Here is a 19,263-nt window from a genome sequence, read left to right on the forward strand (position 1 = left end):
AAGAGTTAAAATGAGTGGTGGAATTGAAATCTTGTCACCATTTTCTTGATTTGCTATTGTAAAAATGAATGATATTAATATATTAGGCAAGAGTAAAGGAAAAATTTTCTTAGGCCATACTAAACGAAAATAATTACAAAATACAAAGATGAGAACTGTACATAAGAATTGAGAAGGAAAAAAACGGGGCACAAGAAATGATGTTTTGGAATGATTACCAACTACCACTCTAAAGGGGAAAGGGTAGCTGCCAAAGCTAAAATTGACGAATCATTCCAAAAACATTTACAAACGTATTGGCTAATAATAATCCTACTGCTCCCCCCAAACTAACTAAAACTCGAAGCCCCCTACTCATCGATCCCACATTGCCTGGAATTTTGCTGGTCTATGCTTCAACCATTGCATCATCTCTCTGTCCAGTGCACTATTATTTAAAACTGCATCTAGCATCGGACTTCCAAAGATTTTCGGACTCGTTTTGAATGTCCATATTCGGTCCTTGGGCCATGGTCTCTGTGGTTGCTTCCCCTGCACACGAACCATATTAAAACAGTAACCATGAGGTTCCCGAAAACCAGTGCAGGTTTCTATTGACAGACGATAATCAAAGCCCATCATCCAATTCACATAACAATCAAGTTAGAAATTCCAATAACCTAATAAATTCTGCAATGATGTAAAAAAAAAGCATCCATGTAATCTACAGAATGATCAACTTGAATGCATGCGGAGTATCCTCAATACTAGATTTTCAAAGAATTTAAGACGCATTTTCATCATTACAAATAGATGAAAGAAGCTTACCATCCATGATAGCATAAATTTGACAGTCTTCGGGCCATAAACACGATGCTTTGAAGGCTTCTGAACATTGGAATAGAAGCAACCGATGTGAGGTAATGACAAGCAACCCCTACTTACTCTAAACAGGCTGCTATCGGGATCGACACTGGTCTGGTTATACCAAAAAATCAGCTGCCCCAAACAATAATTTTCACCATATGTCTTGCAATATTCCTGAAGTCCTGTGAAATTGTCAGAGTACTTGGGGCTCAGGTCAAGAGGACTAATGTAGACCGGGGGAGAAGTTACTGCTTTGTATTCCTGTCCATAAAATTGATTGATACATCAAATGATAAACAATACAATAGCATTCACATTGCCACCTCTACCTTTTCACACACAAAAAAAGGGTTTATCTGAATAAATAGAAGTAAAAAGACTCACCCGAACTCTTATGAAGCACTTTGTGTAAGCATAAATATGGATTAAGTCAGCTGCAGCATCATGCCGGCACTTGTATGTACACGGGAGATTCCGAACCTCGTCCCTCAACCTTCAAAACATTAAAATGATTAAAGATCAAGTCTATACTGAAATCAAACAGCATGGGAACACCTTTAACAAGGACAATGCACTCACCATAACAAAGATTTATGAAGTTCTTTATTAATGTTGTCAGACCGTGATGGGTCATGGGCTTGAATTTTGGACCTCAAATCATTGAGCATTTCGTCTTCCACGTGAGGAGCCATGCACTGAAGAAGCTCCTCAACAAGTGATCCCTCGCCCTTCCAGAGAAAGGATACAGCTTCTTCAGGACTGAGCCTCTCTATTGGAGGTGGAGCCTTTTTGGGGTCACCAAACACGCATCTCATTACATACCTCACCTGAAACAGCACCAATGATGATAATATAAGGATACTAACATAATATGATCAGCATGTATATAAAATTATCATAATACAGGATTAGCCTCTACATAATTTTATATCATTAACTGCAATGTAATGATTTCAAAAAAATTAAGATGACTACCATCCAACCATTAGACCAAATGGAAACAGGAGTAATCCATGAATTCCAAAAAGTTTAAAACTTAAACGTTTTGAAGCTTAGCTCTTCAAAATAATAAACACCAGGTTGAAGTACAGATTACTATATGCCCCATCATATTACACGTGACCGTATTTTATTATGTAGGATATTATTTGAACAAAAGTTACAGCCAAATATGTTATTCAGAGACAGAGGGTAATCACCTTGTCAAGAGTTATAGCCAAATTCTGAAGCCTCTGGTTATAGACGCCCTCAGCCTATCTCATTCACAGAGAAGTATACAATGAGCATTTAAATTTTAATAGTAACCATAAAAGCTTCAAACAAATATAAGCAGACATGAGGAAAGGCACAAAGACAGTAACATACCTGAATCTCAGCATCGTTCCTCTCTGCATCAAGAGATATATCTATATAGTATTTCCGCTTCTCTTCCAAATTATGCCTTAGAATTTGCTCAGGGAGCTTTGTTCTCTCAAAATTTATAAACCTCACCTACACCAGAAAAGAGACGTCAGGAGCCCCAAAAACAAGGTAATAAAATGACATGAGAGCAAATCAAGGACATACCACACGGGCTGAGTATGCAACCAACCAATCAGGCAATCCACCAAGCAAACAGCTGCCTAGGCCAGCCCTCCCTAACTCAAGGTAATCTTCTTCAGATACAGAATTTAGTTCACAAGCTTCTAGCATTAGCTGTTGTCGATCAAGTATACCATGCCACTCCTTCAGTACCTTATGAACATCATATTTCTTATAATAACATTTTTGAAACTCAAACGAGAAAAACTAAACTGATTCAACAGTAGGCAATAAAGAACATATAATTTTTTCTTTTTGTATGCAATAAAGAATTATCAATTTTGTTTTTTCTTCAAAAAAAAAAACCTCTATGAAAAATGTATACCTTCTGAAATGCACCTTCACCAGTCAAATTCAAGTAGCTGCCACGGCAAACTTGACTACCACAGAGACAGACTGATGCTTCATATTCTTCCTTGCTCTGATAAGATAAGTATCAATCATGAGCCGTAAGAAAATAAGAATTGTCTTGTTGGAAGGACAGAAGATTCAAACCTCTGTAACGGAGTTATAATCAAATGTAATCTCCTCTCCATATCGTATTGAACGTAGAGCATAGATTCCAATTTGGTACTGACCATCTACAGCAGTAACTCTGCATCAAAAGAAATGGTAAATAAAAAAGGAAACACAATCTTGATACAATGAAAGGAAGTCGATCTGTAGCAAGGCTAAGTTTGTTGAGGATCATAAGTTACAAGCAGAGGGTAGGAATAGGTCATGCCGATAGCATCATGCATCAAAAAAAGATCAACAGAAGCACTAAACTATTGAATAAACATATAATAGAGGGTGATTTAAACTAAAATTTGTCCTAAAAGAAAATGAAATAGTTATATGGGACCAAGGCAAACATGATCACAATAAATGCCAATGTCTAACACAGACTTGGTTTTTAAAGGCGCACCGAGGTGCAAAAGGTACCTGGAGCCTAGTCAAAAGGCGCAAGGAGCAGGCGCGCCTTTTGTATGCGAGGCGCGCTGTTTGTATTATATATAAATATAATGAATAATTTTAATTTCAAAGTAAATTAATGAAATCTCTTATTATTTTATTTAAAAAATATATAAATTCTGATTTAGTTAATATTTTATATCTTTTCTTAGTATAAATAATAAATTATACTGATTTGTTTTTAAAGTTAATACGAGTATATTAATAAAAGTTTAAAAGAAAATATTAGCAAATTTGTTTTGAAATAAGAAAAGAGTTGGGAAAGTTTTGATCAAGTGTTGTCCACACAAATTAACAAAGAATAAAAAAACAGTGGGAGACGCTTACCCTAAGGTGAGGGGAGTTGGGGACAGGCGGTGGCACTATCCTATTTATATTTTAATTACATTTTTAATATTAGTTTATTATATTATAGGTTATCTTTATTAATTATTATATTAGAATATAAACAACATAAAAAAGTAAGGGGACAGGCGGTGGCACTATCGTATTTACTCTATCTATCTATTATTTTATAGATTAGCTTTGTTTTATTATTATTAGAGCAAAATAACTACCTGGTCGATGGCACTATCCTATTTATGAAGGAAACTGAACAAAATTGTTCATCCGGGGAAGAGGACAGGACAGAGCAAACAGAATAGGAGCAGCAGCCGAGGAGGAGAGAAGGAGAACTACCTGGACGGCCGGTGAAGAAGAAAATCACGGTGGTGGAGAAGAGAGACGTGCGGTAGAGAAAGGATATTAGGGATTATGTTCGGTGATTGTATTGTATCATGAGTGGGTTTTTTTATTTTAAAGTTGGGTTTTTTAAATATTAAAATATAATAATATATTAAAATAGTAATCTAAAAACGAAAGGCTCAAAGGTGATGTGCCCCGTGCCCGGAGGTGCGCGCCTCTTGTATCTCGCCTCGCCTCAACCCAGGCGGGCACCATCTTCAGTGCCTCGGGCGCGCCTTTTAAAACCAAGAACACAGATACTACTTTTTTGATGTAGTCAATCACTTTTCAGCTTTTAGGCATCCAAAATCCTAGCACAAGCTAATTTAAGCATACATTAAGTGCAAAATCTCAAAACAGAGTACAAACAACTGAACTTTAGAGGCAACGGTAAAAGAGTGACAAAATAATTGGATATATTGCTTTAAAATTCAGCAGAGACCAAAAAGAGAAACAGAATATGCTTACTTGGCTTCACAATTAGGGTGACAAGAATGACAAATTCGACTTGCATAATTTGCCTTGTGCATGGCATCAACAACGACTAAATCATACCCAGCAGCATCACCCTGATAAATAAGAGATGAACAGCAAACAATTTTAGAAAAAACAATGAAATTAATTAACCACAAAAACACTTGGCACAAGACGTGTTAAAGTGGAAACCTTTGGCCTCTCAAGGTAGATGTTGTAAAACTCGGGAGCTGGATCCTTGCTGTTATTCTGCAATATTCGTATCCCATCTTGCTTCTCAAACCATTTCCAAACAGGATAAACCTATAGAAATTAATACCCGTCAGATCAAAAGACTTGAAAGAGACTTTAGTCAAAAGCCACAAAAGAATAACAGTTAATTTTTTTTATATAAAGAACATATTATTTGCATAAAGGCGTAGATAAATGAAACTGTTAGTAAACTTATCCAAATCCATACCTCTCCCAAAAACTCTACAACAAAATCTTCTTCTCTAAAACCACCTTCCTTGTTGCAGAGAACACCCAAACCCTAATGAAGCATATACAGTAGAAAAATAATGTAAATATCAGCATCATAGAACAAAGGAACATGGAGTAAATCATACTTTCATTACTCTTATTCCCAAGGTGGCTAATATTGGTGGATTAGATGATTATAGACCTATAAGCCTTGTAGGAGGATTGTACAAGATCCTTTCTAAATGTTTATCGAGGAGATTAAGGAATTGCATTTCTGATTTAATAAGTCCTACACAGTTTGCTTTCATTCCAGGTCGTCAAATTCTGGATTGTTCACTAATAGCTAATGAGGGGGTTGATTTTTGGAGGAAAAAGGGACTTAAAGGATGTGTGTTTAAAGTTGATTTTAGGAAGGCTTATGATACTGTGGACTGGTCAATTTTGTTTAAGATTATGGAGAAAATGGGATGTGGCTTCAAATAGAGGAGTTGGATAAAACAATGTGTAACAACGGCTTCAATTTCAGTTTTGATAAATGGGGTCCCTTCTCAGGAATTTCCTATGGCAAGGGGTCTCCGTCAGGGCTGTTCTTTATCTCCTTTGCTTTTTAACTTAGTTGGGGAGCTCCTAAATTTACTGCTTCTAAAGGCAGTCTCTGAAGGTCTGTTTTGTGGACTGCAGATTGGGAGGAATGAGTCTGTTTTCAATTTATCTCATCTGCAATTTGCAGATGACTTAATCATTTTCTGTGGGGCCTCGAAAATGGAGATTTCAAATGTTAAAAGGGTCTTAAGAGTGTTTGAAGTTATGTCTGGTCTGCAATTGAATCTCAAGAAAAGCAAGTTATTTGAAGTAAATACGGCTACAGATGAGGTTGAGGAGTGGGCGACGGCAATTGGTTGTGCAGTGGGGAAATTTCCTTCTGACTATCTAGGTCTGCCTCTTGGTGCAACACGGAATTCAACCTCTCTTTGGGATCCGGTTGTATTAAATTTTAACAACAAACTAGCAGGTTGGAAAGCTGCCACTCTTTCTTTGGCATGGAGGTTAGTCTTGATTAAATCGGTTCTCTGTTCTCTTCCTACTTACTATTTGTCTCTATTCAAAATTCCCTCGTCCGTAAATTCCAAACTCAACTCAATCATGTCTAAGTTCTTATGGGGAGGTGGAACGGAGAAAAATAAGATTCATTGGGTTAGTTGGCATAACGTGTGTAAATCTAAGGAGGCTAGTGGTTTAGGAGTGCTTAATATTAGTAACATGAACAGAGCATTACTAGGGAAGTGGTCTTGGAGATTTGCTAATGATAAGGATGCTGTTTGGAGGAGGCTGATATGTTCTAAATACAATATTGATCCTTTTTCATTATTGTTCAATAGCAAAATCTCAGCTCAAGCTTCTTGGATTTGGAGTTCGGTGGTGAATGCTTATTTTAAAGAAGACTCGTTTGGCTCTAATTTTCGCAGCATGTGCAGAGTTCAAGTTGGGAATGGTCAATTTATTCGGTTTTGGCAGGATAAATGGGCAATGGACTGTCTTCTTAAGGTCTCTTTTCCGAGGCTGTTTGCAATTTCTTCAAACCAGAGTGGAAAACTGATTGAATTTGGCGAGTTCAGTTCTTTGGGATGGATTTGGAATATTCAGTTGAGGAGAAGTTTGGCAGACTGGGAATTTGAACAGTGGGCTAACTTGATGTCTATCATTTCTAATTTATGTCTGTTTAAAGAGGCAATCGAGGGTCTGATATGGAAAGGAAATGGAACGGGTGTTTATTCTGTAAACTCGTGTATGAAGACTTGTTCCTTGGCTCAAAAGGAGGATTCTTTTTGGAAGAATATTGTGTGGAAAGGTTTGGTGCCACCAAGAGTTGAGTTATTTATGTGGCAGGTAGTTCTTCAAAAACTACCAGTGAGGTCTGAACTGGCTAAGAGAGGGGTTACGGGAATTGTAGAACTTTCTTGTCCTTTATGTAATTTGGTGGATGAATCTTCTTCTCATTTATTTTTCCCTTGTTCTGTCGTGTGGTCACTTTGGAACAAATTTGTGCGGTATTGGAGTCTTAATGAGGAAGGTCTTCTTGTAGGATCTTTTAAGGAGGCTATTGGTTCGGGTCCACCTATTTTGATGGAGTTAAAGGCTATTCAGAAGGGCCTTCTTTTCTTTAATTCAGTGAGAGGAGATGTTAATGGTCGGTTGATATTAGAATCAGACTGTAAATTGGCAGTTGATTGGATTTGGAATGGAACTTTGTGTCCTCATTTTTTTGTCTTCATTGTCAGGGATATAGCAGTTAGGCTTAAAGATGTGGAGGGTGTTATTAGATGGGTCGCTAGAACAGCCAATATAGAGGCTGATGGGTTGGCTAAATCTGCCATTGGATAATTTTAGTATGTTTTAGGGGTATTTTATTTTGGGTTTTTAGGAGTTTTTGTAAGGGACTTATCTTCATGTTGTAATCTTATGTATTTCATTAATGAAGTATAAGGCACTCTTTTCCTCCTTCCTCTGATGAAGGAACTCATTCTGGGTTCCTTAAATCAAGAAGGGGGTTTTAATGAGGCTTTCAATTCCTATAAAAAAAATAGAACAAAGGAACAAGAAAAGCAGCATAATGTTATTAAATATGAGACTAGAGAACAGAAAATAATGCAAGAGATATGAAGCACATGTATACCTTCCGATAAGCAACATAATTGTCATCAGGACGAGCTTCAATTGCTTTCAGTATACCAAGACACATTTTCATTGTTCGCTTATCACAGTCCACCTCAGCAACTCTTTTAATTTCTTCGACAATGGACTTCAATGGATACATCATTGGGGTGTTCCCAATGCCTGTAAAGTATCTAACTTGTTTATTCAGAGTTCGAAGGAGAACATCTTCAATAAAAGATTGCTTATCCTCCAAAGGCCACTCCAACTCCTCCGGCATGGAATCAAGTAAAAGGTTATGAGTATAAGGATCAATTCCATAAACTTCTTGCTCTATAACTTCATCTCCAAGCTCTTTTCTGGGTTTATAATCTTTGACTTCAGGAAGTTCCATATCCAACTCCTCAGTGCTAGTTCTCTGAGCATTGAGCTTCTCGTCATAGTCCTCCGGCAAGGATACGTGCATCTTACGCCGCACATCCTCCTCATCGGCTACAACAACATACTGATCGATGACTTCATATTTCCTAGTGACAGGAGGAACCAAACTGGCTTTGGTCATGCGAGCACCCCATTCACGATCATCAGCCATAGAATCAAAGCTATCACCAGCCATGAAGTATCCATCCCCTCTTGATTCTCCAGACCGGCATTCAGGCTTGAAATCCAAGTCACTCTCAGTATCTGAAGCTGTACTCTCAATCTCACTCTCACTTTTTCCATCCTCAGAGGAGCGATCAAGTTCATCAGATGTTTCACTTTCTGAGTCAAGAGATCTCCTATTAAGTTTGGACAACCGTTTTCTAATTTCTCTATCCGATGCATATTCCCCGTAATCAAAACCACCATTAGCAAAAGAAGTACCATTGCTCTTGTTAAAGTACTTCCTTTCAGTGACTGCTTTACCAAGTTTCTTCTTGTACTTTGAGAACCCAGTAGGTGAGTCATCTGTCCAAGACTTCAGCAACTCATCTCTTTCATAAGAAGAGGTGATTTTAGAACCCTCTTCTAAACGTGTGGCAAGCTGGATAAATAAAGTAATAATGCGGTTCATGTCCCGAGCACCACCACGATTCTTTGCTCTACATCCAACAATTTGGCATACAAACAAGAAGAAGGGTTAGCTTATTATCAGATATGTTGAACGTATGGCAGTAAAAAATAAGGCACAGGAGAAAGAAGGTACAAACTTAACAGTTTATGTTCAATAAATAAAAATAAATATTAAAAAGGAAAAAATGGAGAGAAAACTCCCTAGGCATATAAAGAAATCACATTTTAAATTTTATAAAGAAGAAATGATATAGAATTATACACAGCTGCCTTCACACAATTAACTGGGTAACACATAACCACACAAGTTAACAAAATGACTAGCTTGAATGATTCAAAGCCATTGCAAATTAGAAATATTCTTCAATACAAGTTATCAAATGGAGAAGATAAAGAGGTAAGAAAACCTTACTTTATAGCATCCCTGCACATTCGGCTGATGTCCTCTTTGACATAACCCAGACCATGTCCAATGTAATAACCATTTTTCATTTTTTCCTCAATTTCGGCAACCTAATAACCATATGAAAGCAAAATTTTGATGACTTTTGAACATAATGTAGGAAACAGAAAATGCACATAAAGGAAGCACAAGATTCACAGTACCTTGGGCACGAAAAAATCAGATGTATTCTCCTTCATGATGTCCCGTAGTCTAGAAGCAAGGAATTCCTCCATTCGCTTATATCCATTTTCAGATTTTTTAATGGCCCATCGCCTTATACGAGCTTCCCTGGATAAAATGGATGAGGACTTCCTGGCATCAAATAACTTAGAACGCCTATATAAACTTTGACGAAATAATTGGTTTGCAGAATCTCTTCTATCAACACTTTCAAAATAACTCTTCAATTCACAGAAATCATCAATAGCATTCCCCAGGCCTGTTTTAAGGCCAGATGAAGTTTTTTCGGTAATTTGTTTCAAACTTCTTATTTTAGAGTTAGACTCATCCGAGATCGTCATAGCATGCAAACTTGTGCTCTTGAACCACCTCAAATTGGGAAATTTGACCATAAGTTCCCTAAACTGGTTGCAACCTCTGATGTCTATATAAGACACACTTGGAAAAACAAGAAGAACGTCTTCAAGTGTGCTTGGACTTATGTTTGTGCAACCAATTAGAATCATGGAACTTATCTTTTCCTTATTGTAACAATTCTGCAAATAAAGGATTATATTAAACCAGATGAGTAATGGGGGGAGAAATCTTATGCAAGTAATTTAGGCAACCATGAAATATACCATGATTTTCTGCACTATAGAGTCACTGCAACTAGGACCAAGAGATGACAAGTCAACCTGCCTTACAATCCCCTTGTAAAATCTGACAGCAGCTCTCCAGTGTTTACAAGTCAAAGAAGCAAATGCAAGGGATTTCATGTCAGATCTCAAGGAATGGAAGACTCGCGCCAGCACATGTCCATCCAACAAACCCCAGCTCCCCATCTCAATAACGGAACATGCACTCTCTTCTTCATGGAAGGTTACATCACTACATAAATCTTCAAATGCAGGCTCACCCTTTTGGAGTGATTGCAACTCATCTTCGATGTCATACTCTTCTTCGCATCCATTAACCATAATCCGTGCTCTTTTACCACCATCTGCAATTACAGGCAAGATTCGTCCACATACGTAAAAAAAGAATAAATAAATGTCTCCTAATTTTTTACCAAAATATGGAAATTTTTGAAAATTTGCACTTCCAACACTCTTATTCACCAAGATCTAGAAGGAACTGACGGCACTTATCAACTTAAATGCTACCAAATGTATCTAAATGCACACACACCCTAACAACTTAATATGTTATCACGTATATATATCTACATGCACACATGCCCTAACAACTTAAAAATATGTGATAATAGCCATATTGCAATGTCTTATCAAAAAAGAAAATAGCCATATTGCAATGCCAAAAAGACAAGAAGATGAGACATGGAAAAAGGAAATGACTGAAAAACACTAGCCTATGCCATGTAAAATCCCATTGCTTCTAAGAGAATATTCACTAAAAAAGCATCATGAAGATAATTATGATATTAATCTAATAAATGACTATATGTATATATCAGAAACAGTAACAAAATTTTGCAAAATGCATTAAAAGCTCTAGAATCTCATTCTAAATTAAAATATTTCCTTTTCAATCCAGATCTAGACTCATGTAGCACTTAAACTTGCTAGAGCATACCTGTTTTTTGGTAAATATGCTTGTCCATCTCTTTCTTTGGCTGTTTTGCGCTAATCCATGGATCTAAAACCTCATTTATGGCTGCAGCAAATTCCCGGCTCTTAAACGATTTCATTACCAATTCATGAAGCTTCCCACATGTATATCCAATGAATTGGGGGTGTAGCCTGTGAAATGAACTGGAACTTTCATTATGATCACCAACAGTGACAACTGAATCTAAAAGCAGTGTTCGAGAAGAATCAGCAGCAGATGGTGTGACATTGACAGGCCGATTCCATGAATTAGCTTCAAGACTCCCAGCAGCCGGGGTGATTGGGACCCAAACTTGATCATATTTACGAAAAGCGCTGCTATGTTTTGGGATAACTCCTTGATCTACGAAAACCTGAAGTTCAGAAAAAGATGAAGGTCCCCTCTCATGGCCAGCACCATCAAGGTAGTACCACTCACCCAAGTGTAACTGCAACTCATCAAAAGTACAAACATGGTCTTTAGGAGTATTAATGGGTGCAAACAACTTCCATGATCTGTTCAACTGTTGATCATTAACAGCCTTTGATAATGAATCACTTTCTGCAGATTTCTTGATATCATTATTTGTAGAGTGTGACCGGGCAGATCTTAAAGAGTGTCTCTCCTTCACTCGAGCTTTTACACGGGATGCAGATACAAATGAGCCCTGGTCCTGAACCACACATGCATTTATCCTGACTACTGAAAGCATGGTTCCCTTCACTCCTCTCACAGCAGACGGCTTATCATTATTTCTCTCTTCTGTAACCGAGAAAGCCCAAGGAGGGAGGTCAAGCCTTTTGCTATGAAAAGGATAGTACAGATCATCTTTCATTTGCCAGCGAGGATCCTCATACCCTGAATTTGACATATGACATAAAGGGTAGCCATCATTAAGAACGAGTTTTTTCCTAGATGATCTATCCTGAGCAGCTTCCTCATTCCTCTTCCAATCCTGAGCAGCTTCCTCATTCCTCTTCCAGTCCCCACCCTTGCAAGACCATCGACCAGAAAACCAGTCACTAGGGTCACCACAAGAGGAACAGTCAGATATTGCAACAATCCTGGGCTCTGCAGCCTCCTTTGAGTTGGTCTCAGAGTAACTAGATAACTCGTCAGTTACTTTATCATGTTGATCCACTGTGCCACTCAAAAGCCAAGTGAAACCTGAAATAGAAAATATTAGGAATAAACTTGCGTCACAAGATGGTGAGTAAATGTTCAGAGTTGTGCTTTTTTCTTCGTTTTGAGTTCATCTCAATGTTATATATTGTTCAGAAAAAACTATTGTACTGATTTCATTTCACTTATTCAGCCTCCTTTTCCACTTGGTAAATCTAGATCAGCCCAAGTGCACATAATATCCCAAGAAAACCAAAAAAACAAAGAACTTCAGAGAAAATAAATAAATTTTGAAAATTCAAGATGCCACAGTTAGGACAAATCTTAGTTCTGCATCAACCACAAGAACTTAAGCATACATGCAAACAAAATAAATGCTGAAATACATCAACTTCATATATTTTAATTGTTAAAAAACGTCCCTATACAGCTATCTGAACCAAGCAAGTAAATTATGATCTAAAAAATAGGAATAATCCTTATTAATTGTAGGAGGTGACAAGAATTGGATAATCCCAAACTGACAATTGCTGACCACAAGCACAGAACAAAAAGACAACTTCTTAAATAAACTTGAAAGCCAATCTCACGGATATTAGAATATAAAGCCAACCATAATGTCTGAAATACCACTATTTTCCTAATTCCAGCTGTTTGTACTTGTCAACTTCAAATATATTAACTTACAGTAGAAGAAAGGGAGAAAGAATTAAATGCTCAGAGGTATGAATTGAAATTGAAAGTCACGTGTTAATAGAAAAGTACGATTTGAATGATAGGGTACTCCAAGAAATACTTACCATCAGAAATTCCCCACCCTTTCCATTCTGTATCATCAAATGTCATCTGCAGAGCTTCTGCATAAAGGAAAAATTCCAGGAAACAGGAGGTAAATAAGAAATCTCCTCAAATACACACAGCCATGCACATGTCTAAATTCTGAAAAGACATCTACGCATGTAAGTATCTGCATATTGGCATATGCACAAACAAATGCACGAAGAACCATACAAAAAAATTAAGTGCAAGAAAAGTGTGGGTACGTAGACTCAGAGAAGACTTGGCAATGGAACGAGAAAGGGAAAAAGAAGAGTAAAAGAAATGAAGTCAGTGATGCATACCCCCAACTATTTCAAGCTCCTTGCCAGGAATTATGTTAACACCATTCAACAGAGCTCCAACCCTTTCATCAATGTGAAGATCTTCTAAGGAATCAGTTGCAGCTGCACTATCATCTTGGAAGCTTATCACGGGCTCATAACCACTGCGAGTGCCCAATGGCCTGGGATCTCCAGTTTCTACCAGTAAGTTACCAGGGGCTTCAGGAGGGCTAACCAGCTGTGTTACTGAATCAGATACAATGGATGGGAAACTCAAAGTTAACAAGGGAGAAGCTGCATTTTCAACTGTCACCCACCTATCACTATCCAAATTCTTGATTAAATGATCAGACAAAAGAACCCCTTCTTCCACAAGTTCCTTAAGGTCACATAATTTTGAAGGCCCGCGTTCAATACCAGAAACATCAAGATAAATCCATTTACCAACGGCTGACTCGGCAACCACAGGAATGTGAGGTGGCGTGTCACATAAGTCCATATCTTCTTCCATTGATTGCAGCTCTTCAGGAGGTGCCCCATCAACAAGAGGAGACTCTTGGCAATTTACACTGGGACTTAGAGATTGATCTTCTTTGTGAGACTCACACACACCATTTTTGCCGTCCAATTCATTCAGATTGGGCAAATTGATCTTATCTTGAGATTCCTTAGCTGAGGAATGCACTTCTCTTCCAGTATGATCCCTCCGACTGACTTTATCTTCTTTCCCTTTAGAACCATATTGTGAACCACACTTCTCATTTGAGGCACCTTTTTTACTAGTGTCTCTTTGATTTTTGGTCTTATTCCGATCATGCGGAGAATGTTTAGAGTAGCTGTAGTGATGACCCCGATCATATGGGGATCTCTCCCGAGTATACAGGGATCTATCACGAGCATATGGGGATTTCTCACGAGCATATGGGGATTTCTCACAGGTATATGGGGATCTGTCCCATGGGGATCTCTCTCGTCTAATTGGGCTCCGGTTCCTATGATCTAAATTCCTGACCCTATCACGTGGGGATCGTTCAGAATATCCTGAACTACGCCCACACTTATCATAAACACTTCTAGATGACAAAGAGGATTCATGATGTCTTGAAGAGTACTTCTCCAATGAAGACATTCTTGATGAAGTAGACTTTCTATAGAACCTCTCAACAGAGTGGCTTGAATAGAACTCTGGGTGGGACCTACCAAAATCATCAGAGAGCCTCCTGCATTTTGAACTTGCATAGTCTCCATAATCTCCATAGTACTTGCGGTCACTGCTATCTGAATCAGTACCGTGTAGCTTCAACTTATTACCAGAAGAAGGGTACTCTCGCCCATGGTTCTTACCGTTGCTGTACTCGCTCTTACACAAGCCTTCCTCATCCACAATCTTTGAACTGATCCTAGAAGTCTTGTCCTGGCTAGTTTCCCATCTGGAAGAACTTTTGCTGCGCAGAGTGCTTCTACTGAATTCCTTCCTGTGATAAAGATCATCAACAGAGTACTTTCCAGAAGGTGGTGTGCGTTCCATCTCATATTTCCAGCTTCTGTCCTTTCCTAACTCGTACTTCCTATATTTTACTGCAACTGTACTCATCCTTTATCATGTCCCCCTTATCCCATTTATCAGGAATGAATTCTCCTTTCTCTAGGTCATCTTTGGCGCCTCGCCATGACCCAAATTCTCCCTTTTCAGATTCCCCTTTCCTTCCTTTTTCCAGAACCTTATCCACCTTCCCAACCTCCCCTTTTCTCCATTTACCCGTAACAACGTCTCCATTCATCAACTCCGTTTTTTCCTTGGAAACAGTGTCCCCTTTCTCCGGCTCTGCTTTCACCTCAGAAACAATCTCTGCCTTCACTACTTCCGCCTTCCTACATTTATCACTTGCAAACACTCCCTTCTCAATTTCCCCACTATTTTTCTTGTCAGTCCCAACCTCCTCATTCTCCCCTTCTATGGGCCACTTCAAAGTCCCCAATTCACCTTCTTCCACTTCCTCCTTCTGCCCAGAATTCTCATCTTTATCATCCTCTTTACTGTTTTTTCAGTCCGGCTTCACACTTTGCTTTAACTAGCAATTCACTTTTCCGTGATGCTGCTGCTGTTGATCCCACTAACACCTTCTTCTTAACCACCACTACTTTCTTAACCTTAATCAATTTCTTCTTCTTCCGCGGCAGCTGCTGTTGTGGTTCCTGTTGTTGTTGTTGTTGTTGCTGCTGCTGCTGCTGCTCTCCGTTGTCTTTGATATTACCAGGCTTTGAAGTGAGCTCATTGTCGGGACTAAACGTTTTTTCTGTAACTGGAAACATCTCCATGATGTGCCGATGTTGATGCTGCTGCAAAGGCATGCACGCAACTCCATCGCCCATGTAAGTCTCCACAAGTTCCAATTCTCCAACTTCTCTCCAAACCCTAACTGTCTCTCCTTTTCCCGGGGCTATCGATGCTCATACTTCACAAAACTTCTTTCCCTCTTTTCCAACTCCTCAAATCTTCCCCTCTACCGGAATTCACCTAATTCGCCACAACACAGATTCATCACGAAACCACGTCAACCAAATCAACGTAGAGTTTCACTAAAAGAAAGAAAGCAAAGATTCGAGAAGAAAAAACGGAAGCATTAGAAAATCCACACGGTTTCTAGGGTTTGGAACACCGCGGAATTGACAAAAGAAACAATGTTTAGAATTAAAGAAGAAATCAACAAGACAAAAGAATCTACCGAGAGAACAAATAATCGGGAGGCGATGAAAATCGCGAGAGAAAGCTATTATATCAACGAAAATGAAGAACAGATCGACGATGAAACGACGACGAACTTCGAGAGCTGCGGAAAATAGAAAATCTTTTGCGCCAAACAAACAGAGAAAAACAATAGAAATTAAAGAAAATAAAAAAAGAAGAGAAACAATCTATCAAATCCCTCTTTTTTTCTATTTATCTCGGCGCTTCCCTAATGTATTCTATCTCGCCGTTGTGTTATATTGGTCTGAAAGACGAAAACCTTCGTGTTGTAAATTGTAAATCTCTTTCAATCATTTTGTTTTAATTTATGATTGTGTGAAATTTACAGATTTAAGAGGCGAATTTTAAGAATACAAAACTGCCCCTAGTAGTTGTTGATAATTACGATGGAGAACAAAGAAAGGACAAGTAGAACCGTATGTTAAATCGTATAATACTGTGGGTTATATTTTAGGAATTTCAGTCTTTTAGCTCTTCCTCCCTCCTACGCCTTCAAACTTGGAGTCCATTTGCAATTGACTCGGATTTTTAAAAATACACTACATAATCAAATGATTAATTGTTTTAAATTCTGTGAAAATATTAAGATTATGAAATGTTTCATAATATGACAAATAAAAAATATATGATAATATTTTAATTTCATTATAAAATTTAAAAAAATTATTATCAATGTATAAAATAACAATTAAATTTAAAAGAACTAAACCAGATAGGCCTTTCTTTAAGTAATCAAAATATAAAGAAAAATTATTAAATATAATAAATTAAAATTTATATATATATTCCTTAAATATGAAAATAATCTAACAAAAAATGACGCATCAAATTTAATACTCATTATCCTCATGTTTAAAATAAATATGATAACAGGATTCTCGGATTACTTTTACACAACTAAAATATATAAAAAAAAATTACTTATGGAACCACAAAAATTACAGGTGAAGGAATCAATACAACAAGGGAGTAATTCTAAAATCAAATAATTTTGCCTTGATGAAGACGGACGGCGTCAGCGAAGAGAAGTGTTGCTATCCGAACACAAAGTTTATCGGCGTCGACGTTGGTGTTGACCGTCAAATGACATTGTATTAGGGCACCATCGAGTGGGATTCTGAAAGTGCATAGATCAAGGATTTTTCTTTTCTTCTTTTGAGAGTTTAAGAGAGATAGGGTAAACATGAAATTGGGTTTTTTTTCGATAGGGTAAATATTTTAATTATTTAGTCTAGGGTAGGTTGAAGTTTATTTTGAGATATACGACATTTGTTATAATGAACTTGAAACTCATTATCTTGAAGTGATGAGTTCCGTTGGAAATAATTTTTTAATGGTCTCAGGTACGTGGGTCTCATGTGAACTAATATTTTATTATTTTTAATGAAACCCTAACCTTATAACTTAACCAGTTTGTATTAATTTTTCATAATGTATACGTTTCAACCTATTATTTAACCAGTTGACATAACAACAAGGCGCAACCTATAATGTTATCCAAGAAACCATGTTTGTTTTACTTTTTCATAATAGACAGAGTTTCAGCCTATAACATAATCAGTTAATATAACAACAAGGTTCAAACTGTAATGTTATCGAGGAAAACAAGTTTGTTTTTAGTTTTCATAATATACACCATTCCAGCCTATAACTTAACCAGTTAAAATAACACCAAGGTGAATGAACTTTTGATTCGCAGGTTGTTCATTTCCAAGGACGCTTTACAAATTCTAAATGTTGTTATTACACCATGTTCTGAGGATGTAATTGTTTTGGGCAATCATGATTCAGGCATCTATTCTATTAGGTCTGGCTATTGGTGGCTTCAGCGTTGTTCACATGATAATGAACGGAAGTCGAAGCTATGAAGGATTATAGCTAAACTAAAAATACTTCCAAAAATCTGTATTTTTCTTGGCGTGTAGCTCGCAATGCTTTACCTGTTGGAAGCCGTCTTAAGAAGGTTGGTTTGTCTGATGGTTTGTTTCCATTGTGTTCTTATGAAGAGGAGTCTGTGTTACATGCTTTAAGGAGTTGCCCTTGCACTCTTGATGTTCTTCGACATGCTAACATATATGTTTCTATCTCATTGAGTGATACTGATACTCATGTATTGAAAACATTTTGATGTTTCGATATAACAAATTAAGTATAAATGAATTTTAAGATTTTACAAATGATTTTCTAAGAATATTCGATTTAATTACTCGAATATCAAAATATTACTCCAAGTGTTTCAAAGATCAATTTCAGTCCTTACTAAAGTATAAAATTGTGTTTTAATCTTAAAATATTTTTGAAACAATTTTTTCAAAGTATTTTGAACAAAAAACGAGCCTAAAATCAATTTTTCAAAAGAGTGTACCGATGCACCAATCCATGCATCGATGCACCATTGAATAAATTGAACATCGAATGCATTATATGCATCATGCACATACCATGCATCGATACACTCAAGTTTTTATAAAAAACATCGAATGCATTTGATGCATCGATGCACAAGACATGCATCGATGCACTCAGGCTATTTTGAAACATAGAATGCACTTCATGCATCGATGCACTCTTAGTGCATCGATGCACTAAGGGTTCAACGGTCGAAATATTTAAATTTTACATATAGTGTACCGATGCACTAGCCTTATGCATCGATGCACCAGACGCTCCCAATTGATTTTATTAATTGTTTTCACACTTAAACGTCTCTATTGACTCCACTAATCATCCCCAACGTTCAGAATCAATTGAAGGAGTATTTAAACAAGCTTAGAAGCCATTGATCAAAAACAAGAAACAACAAGAATCAAGAATTAAGAGAGAATCAAATAGAAAGCATCAAACCTCAAGTTTGAGCATTTCAAGCCTATTTTTCATTCAATATTCATTTTGCTTTCAAGAACACTACTTGTACTCAATTGTATTTATTCTTGAGTGTTCTTTTCTTTGTTCTAGAATTGTGCAAACACATTTGTCTTGTGAGGTTTTTCATTAAGTTTGCAAATTTGTAATCTTCTCTTTGAGAAAGAGTGTTCTCAAGAATTGGGGTGTATTCTTGAGGGAGTTGTAAGGTTATCTCTTTGGCCTCAAAAGAAAGAACAAATTATTGAATTTGTTGGAAAATCCTTAGTGTGGATAGCTAAGGTAGTGGACGTATACTTTGGTTAAGAAAGTCGAACCACTCTAAATCGTTGTGCAAATCTTTTCAATTTTCTACAAAAAGCTTCCACCGAAATTTTAATTGTCAATTCACCCCCTCTTGGCTGATTCCATCGATCAATTAAATCAACAATTGGTATCAGAGCCTCACTCATTTAAAGGTTTAACCACCT

At 37.2% G+C, this 19,263-nt stretch overlaps 1 pseudogene; it reads right to left on the bottom strand.

Annotated features, from left to right (window-relative positions):
* Window positions 1–93: 93 nt before the first annotated feature.
* LOC120151567 lies at window positions 94–16,169 on the bottom strand (annotated as a pseudogene).
* Between the last annotated feature and the right edge of the window lie 3,094 nt (window positions 16,170–19,263).

This window comes from Hibiscus syriacus, unplaced genomic scaffold, assembly GCF_006381635.1.
Source record: "Hibiscus syriacus cultivar Baekdansim isolate YM2019G1 unplaced genomic scaffold, ASM638163v2 tig00111059_pilon, whole genome shotgun sequence".
Lineage (NCBI taxonomy): Eukaryota > Viridiplantae > Streptophyta > Magnoliopsida > Malvales > Malvaceae > Hibiscus > Hibiscus syriacus.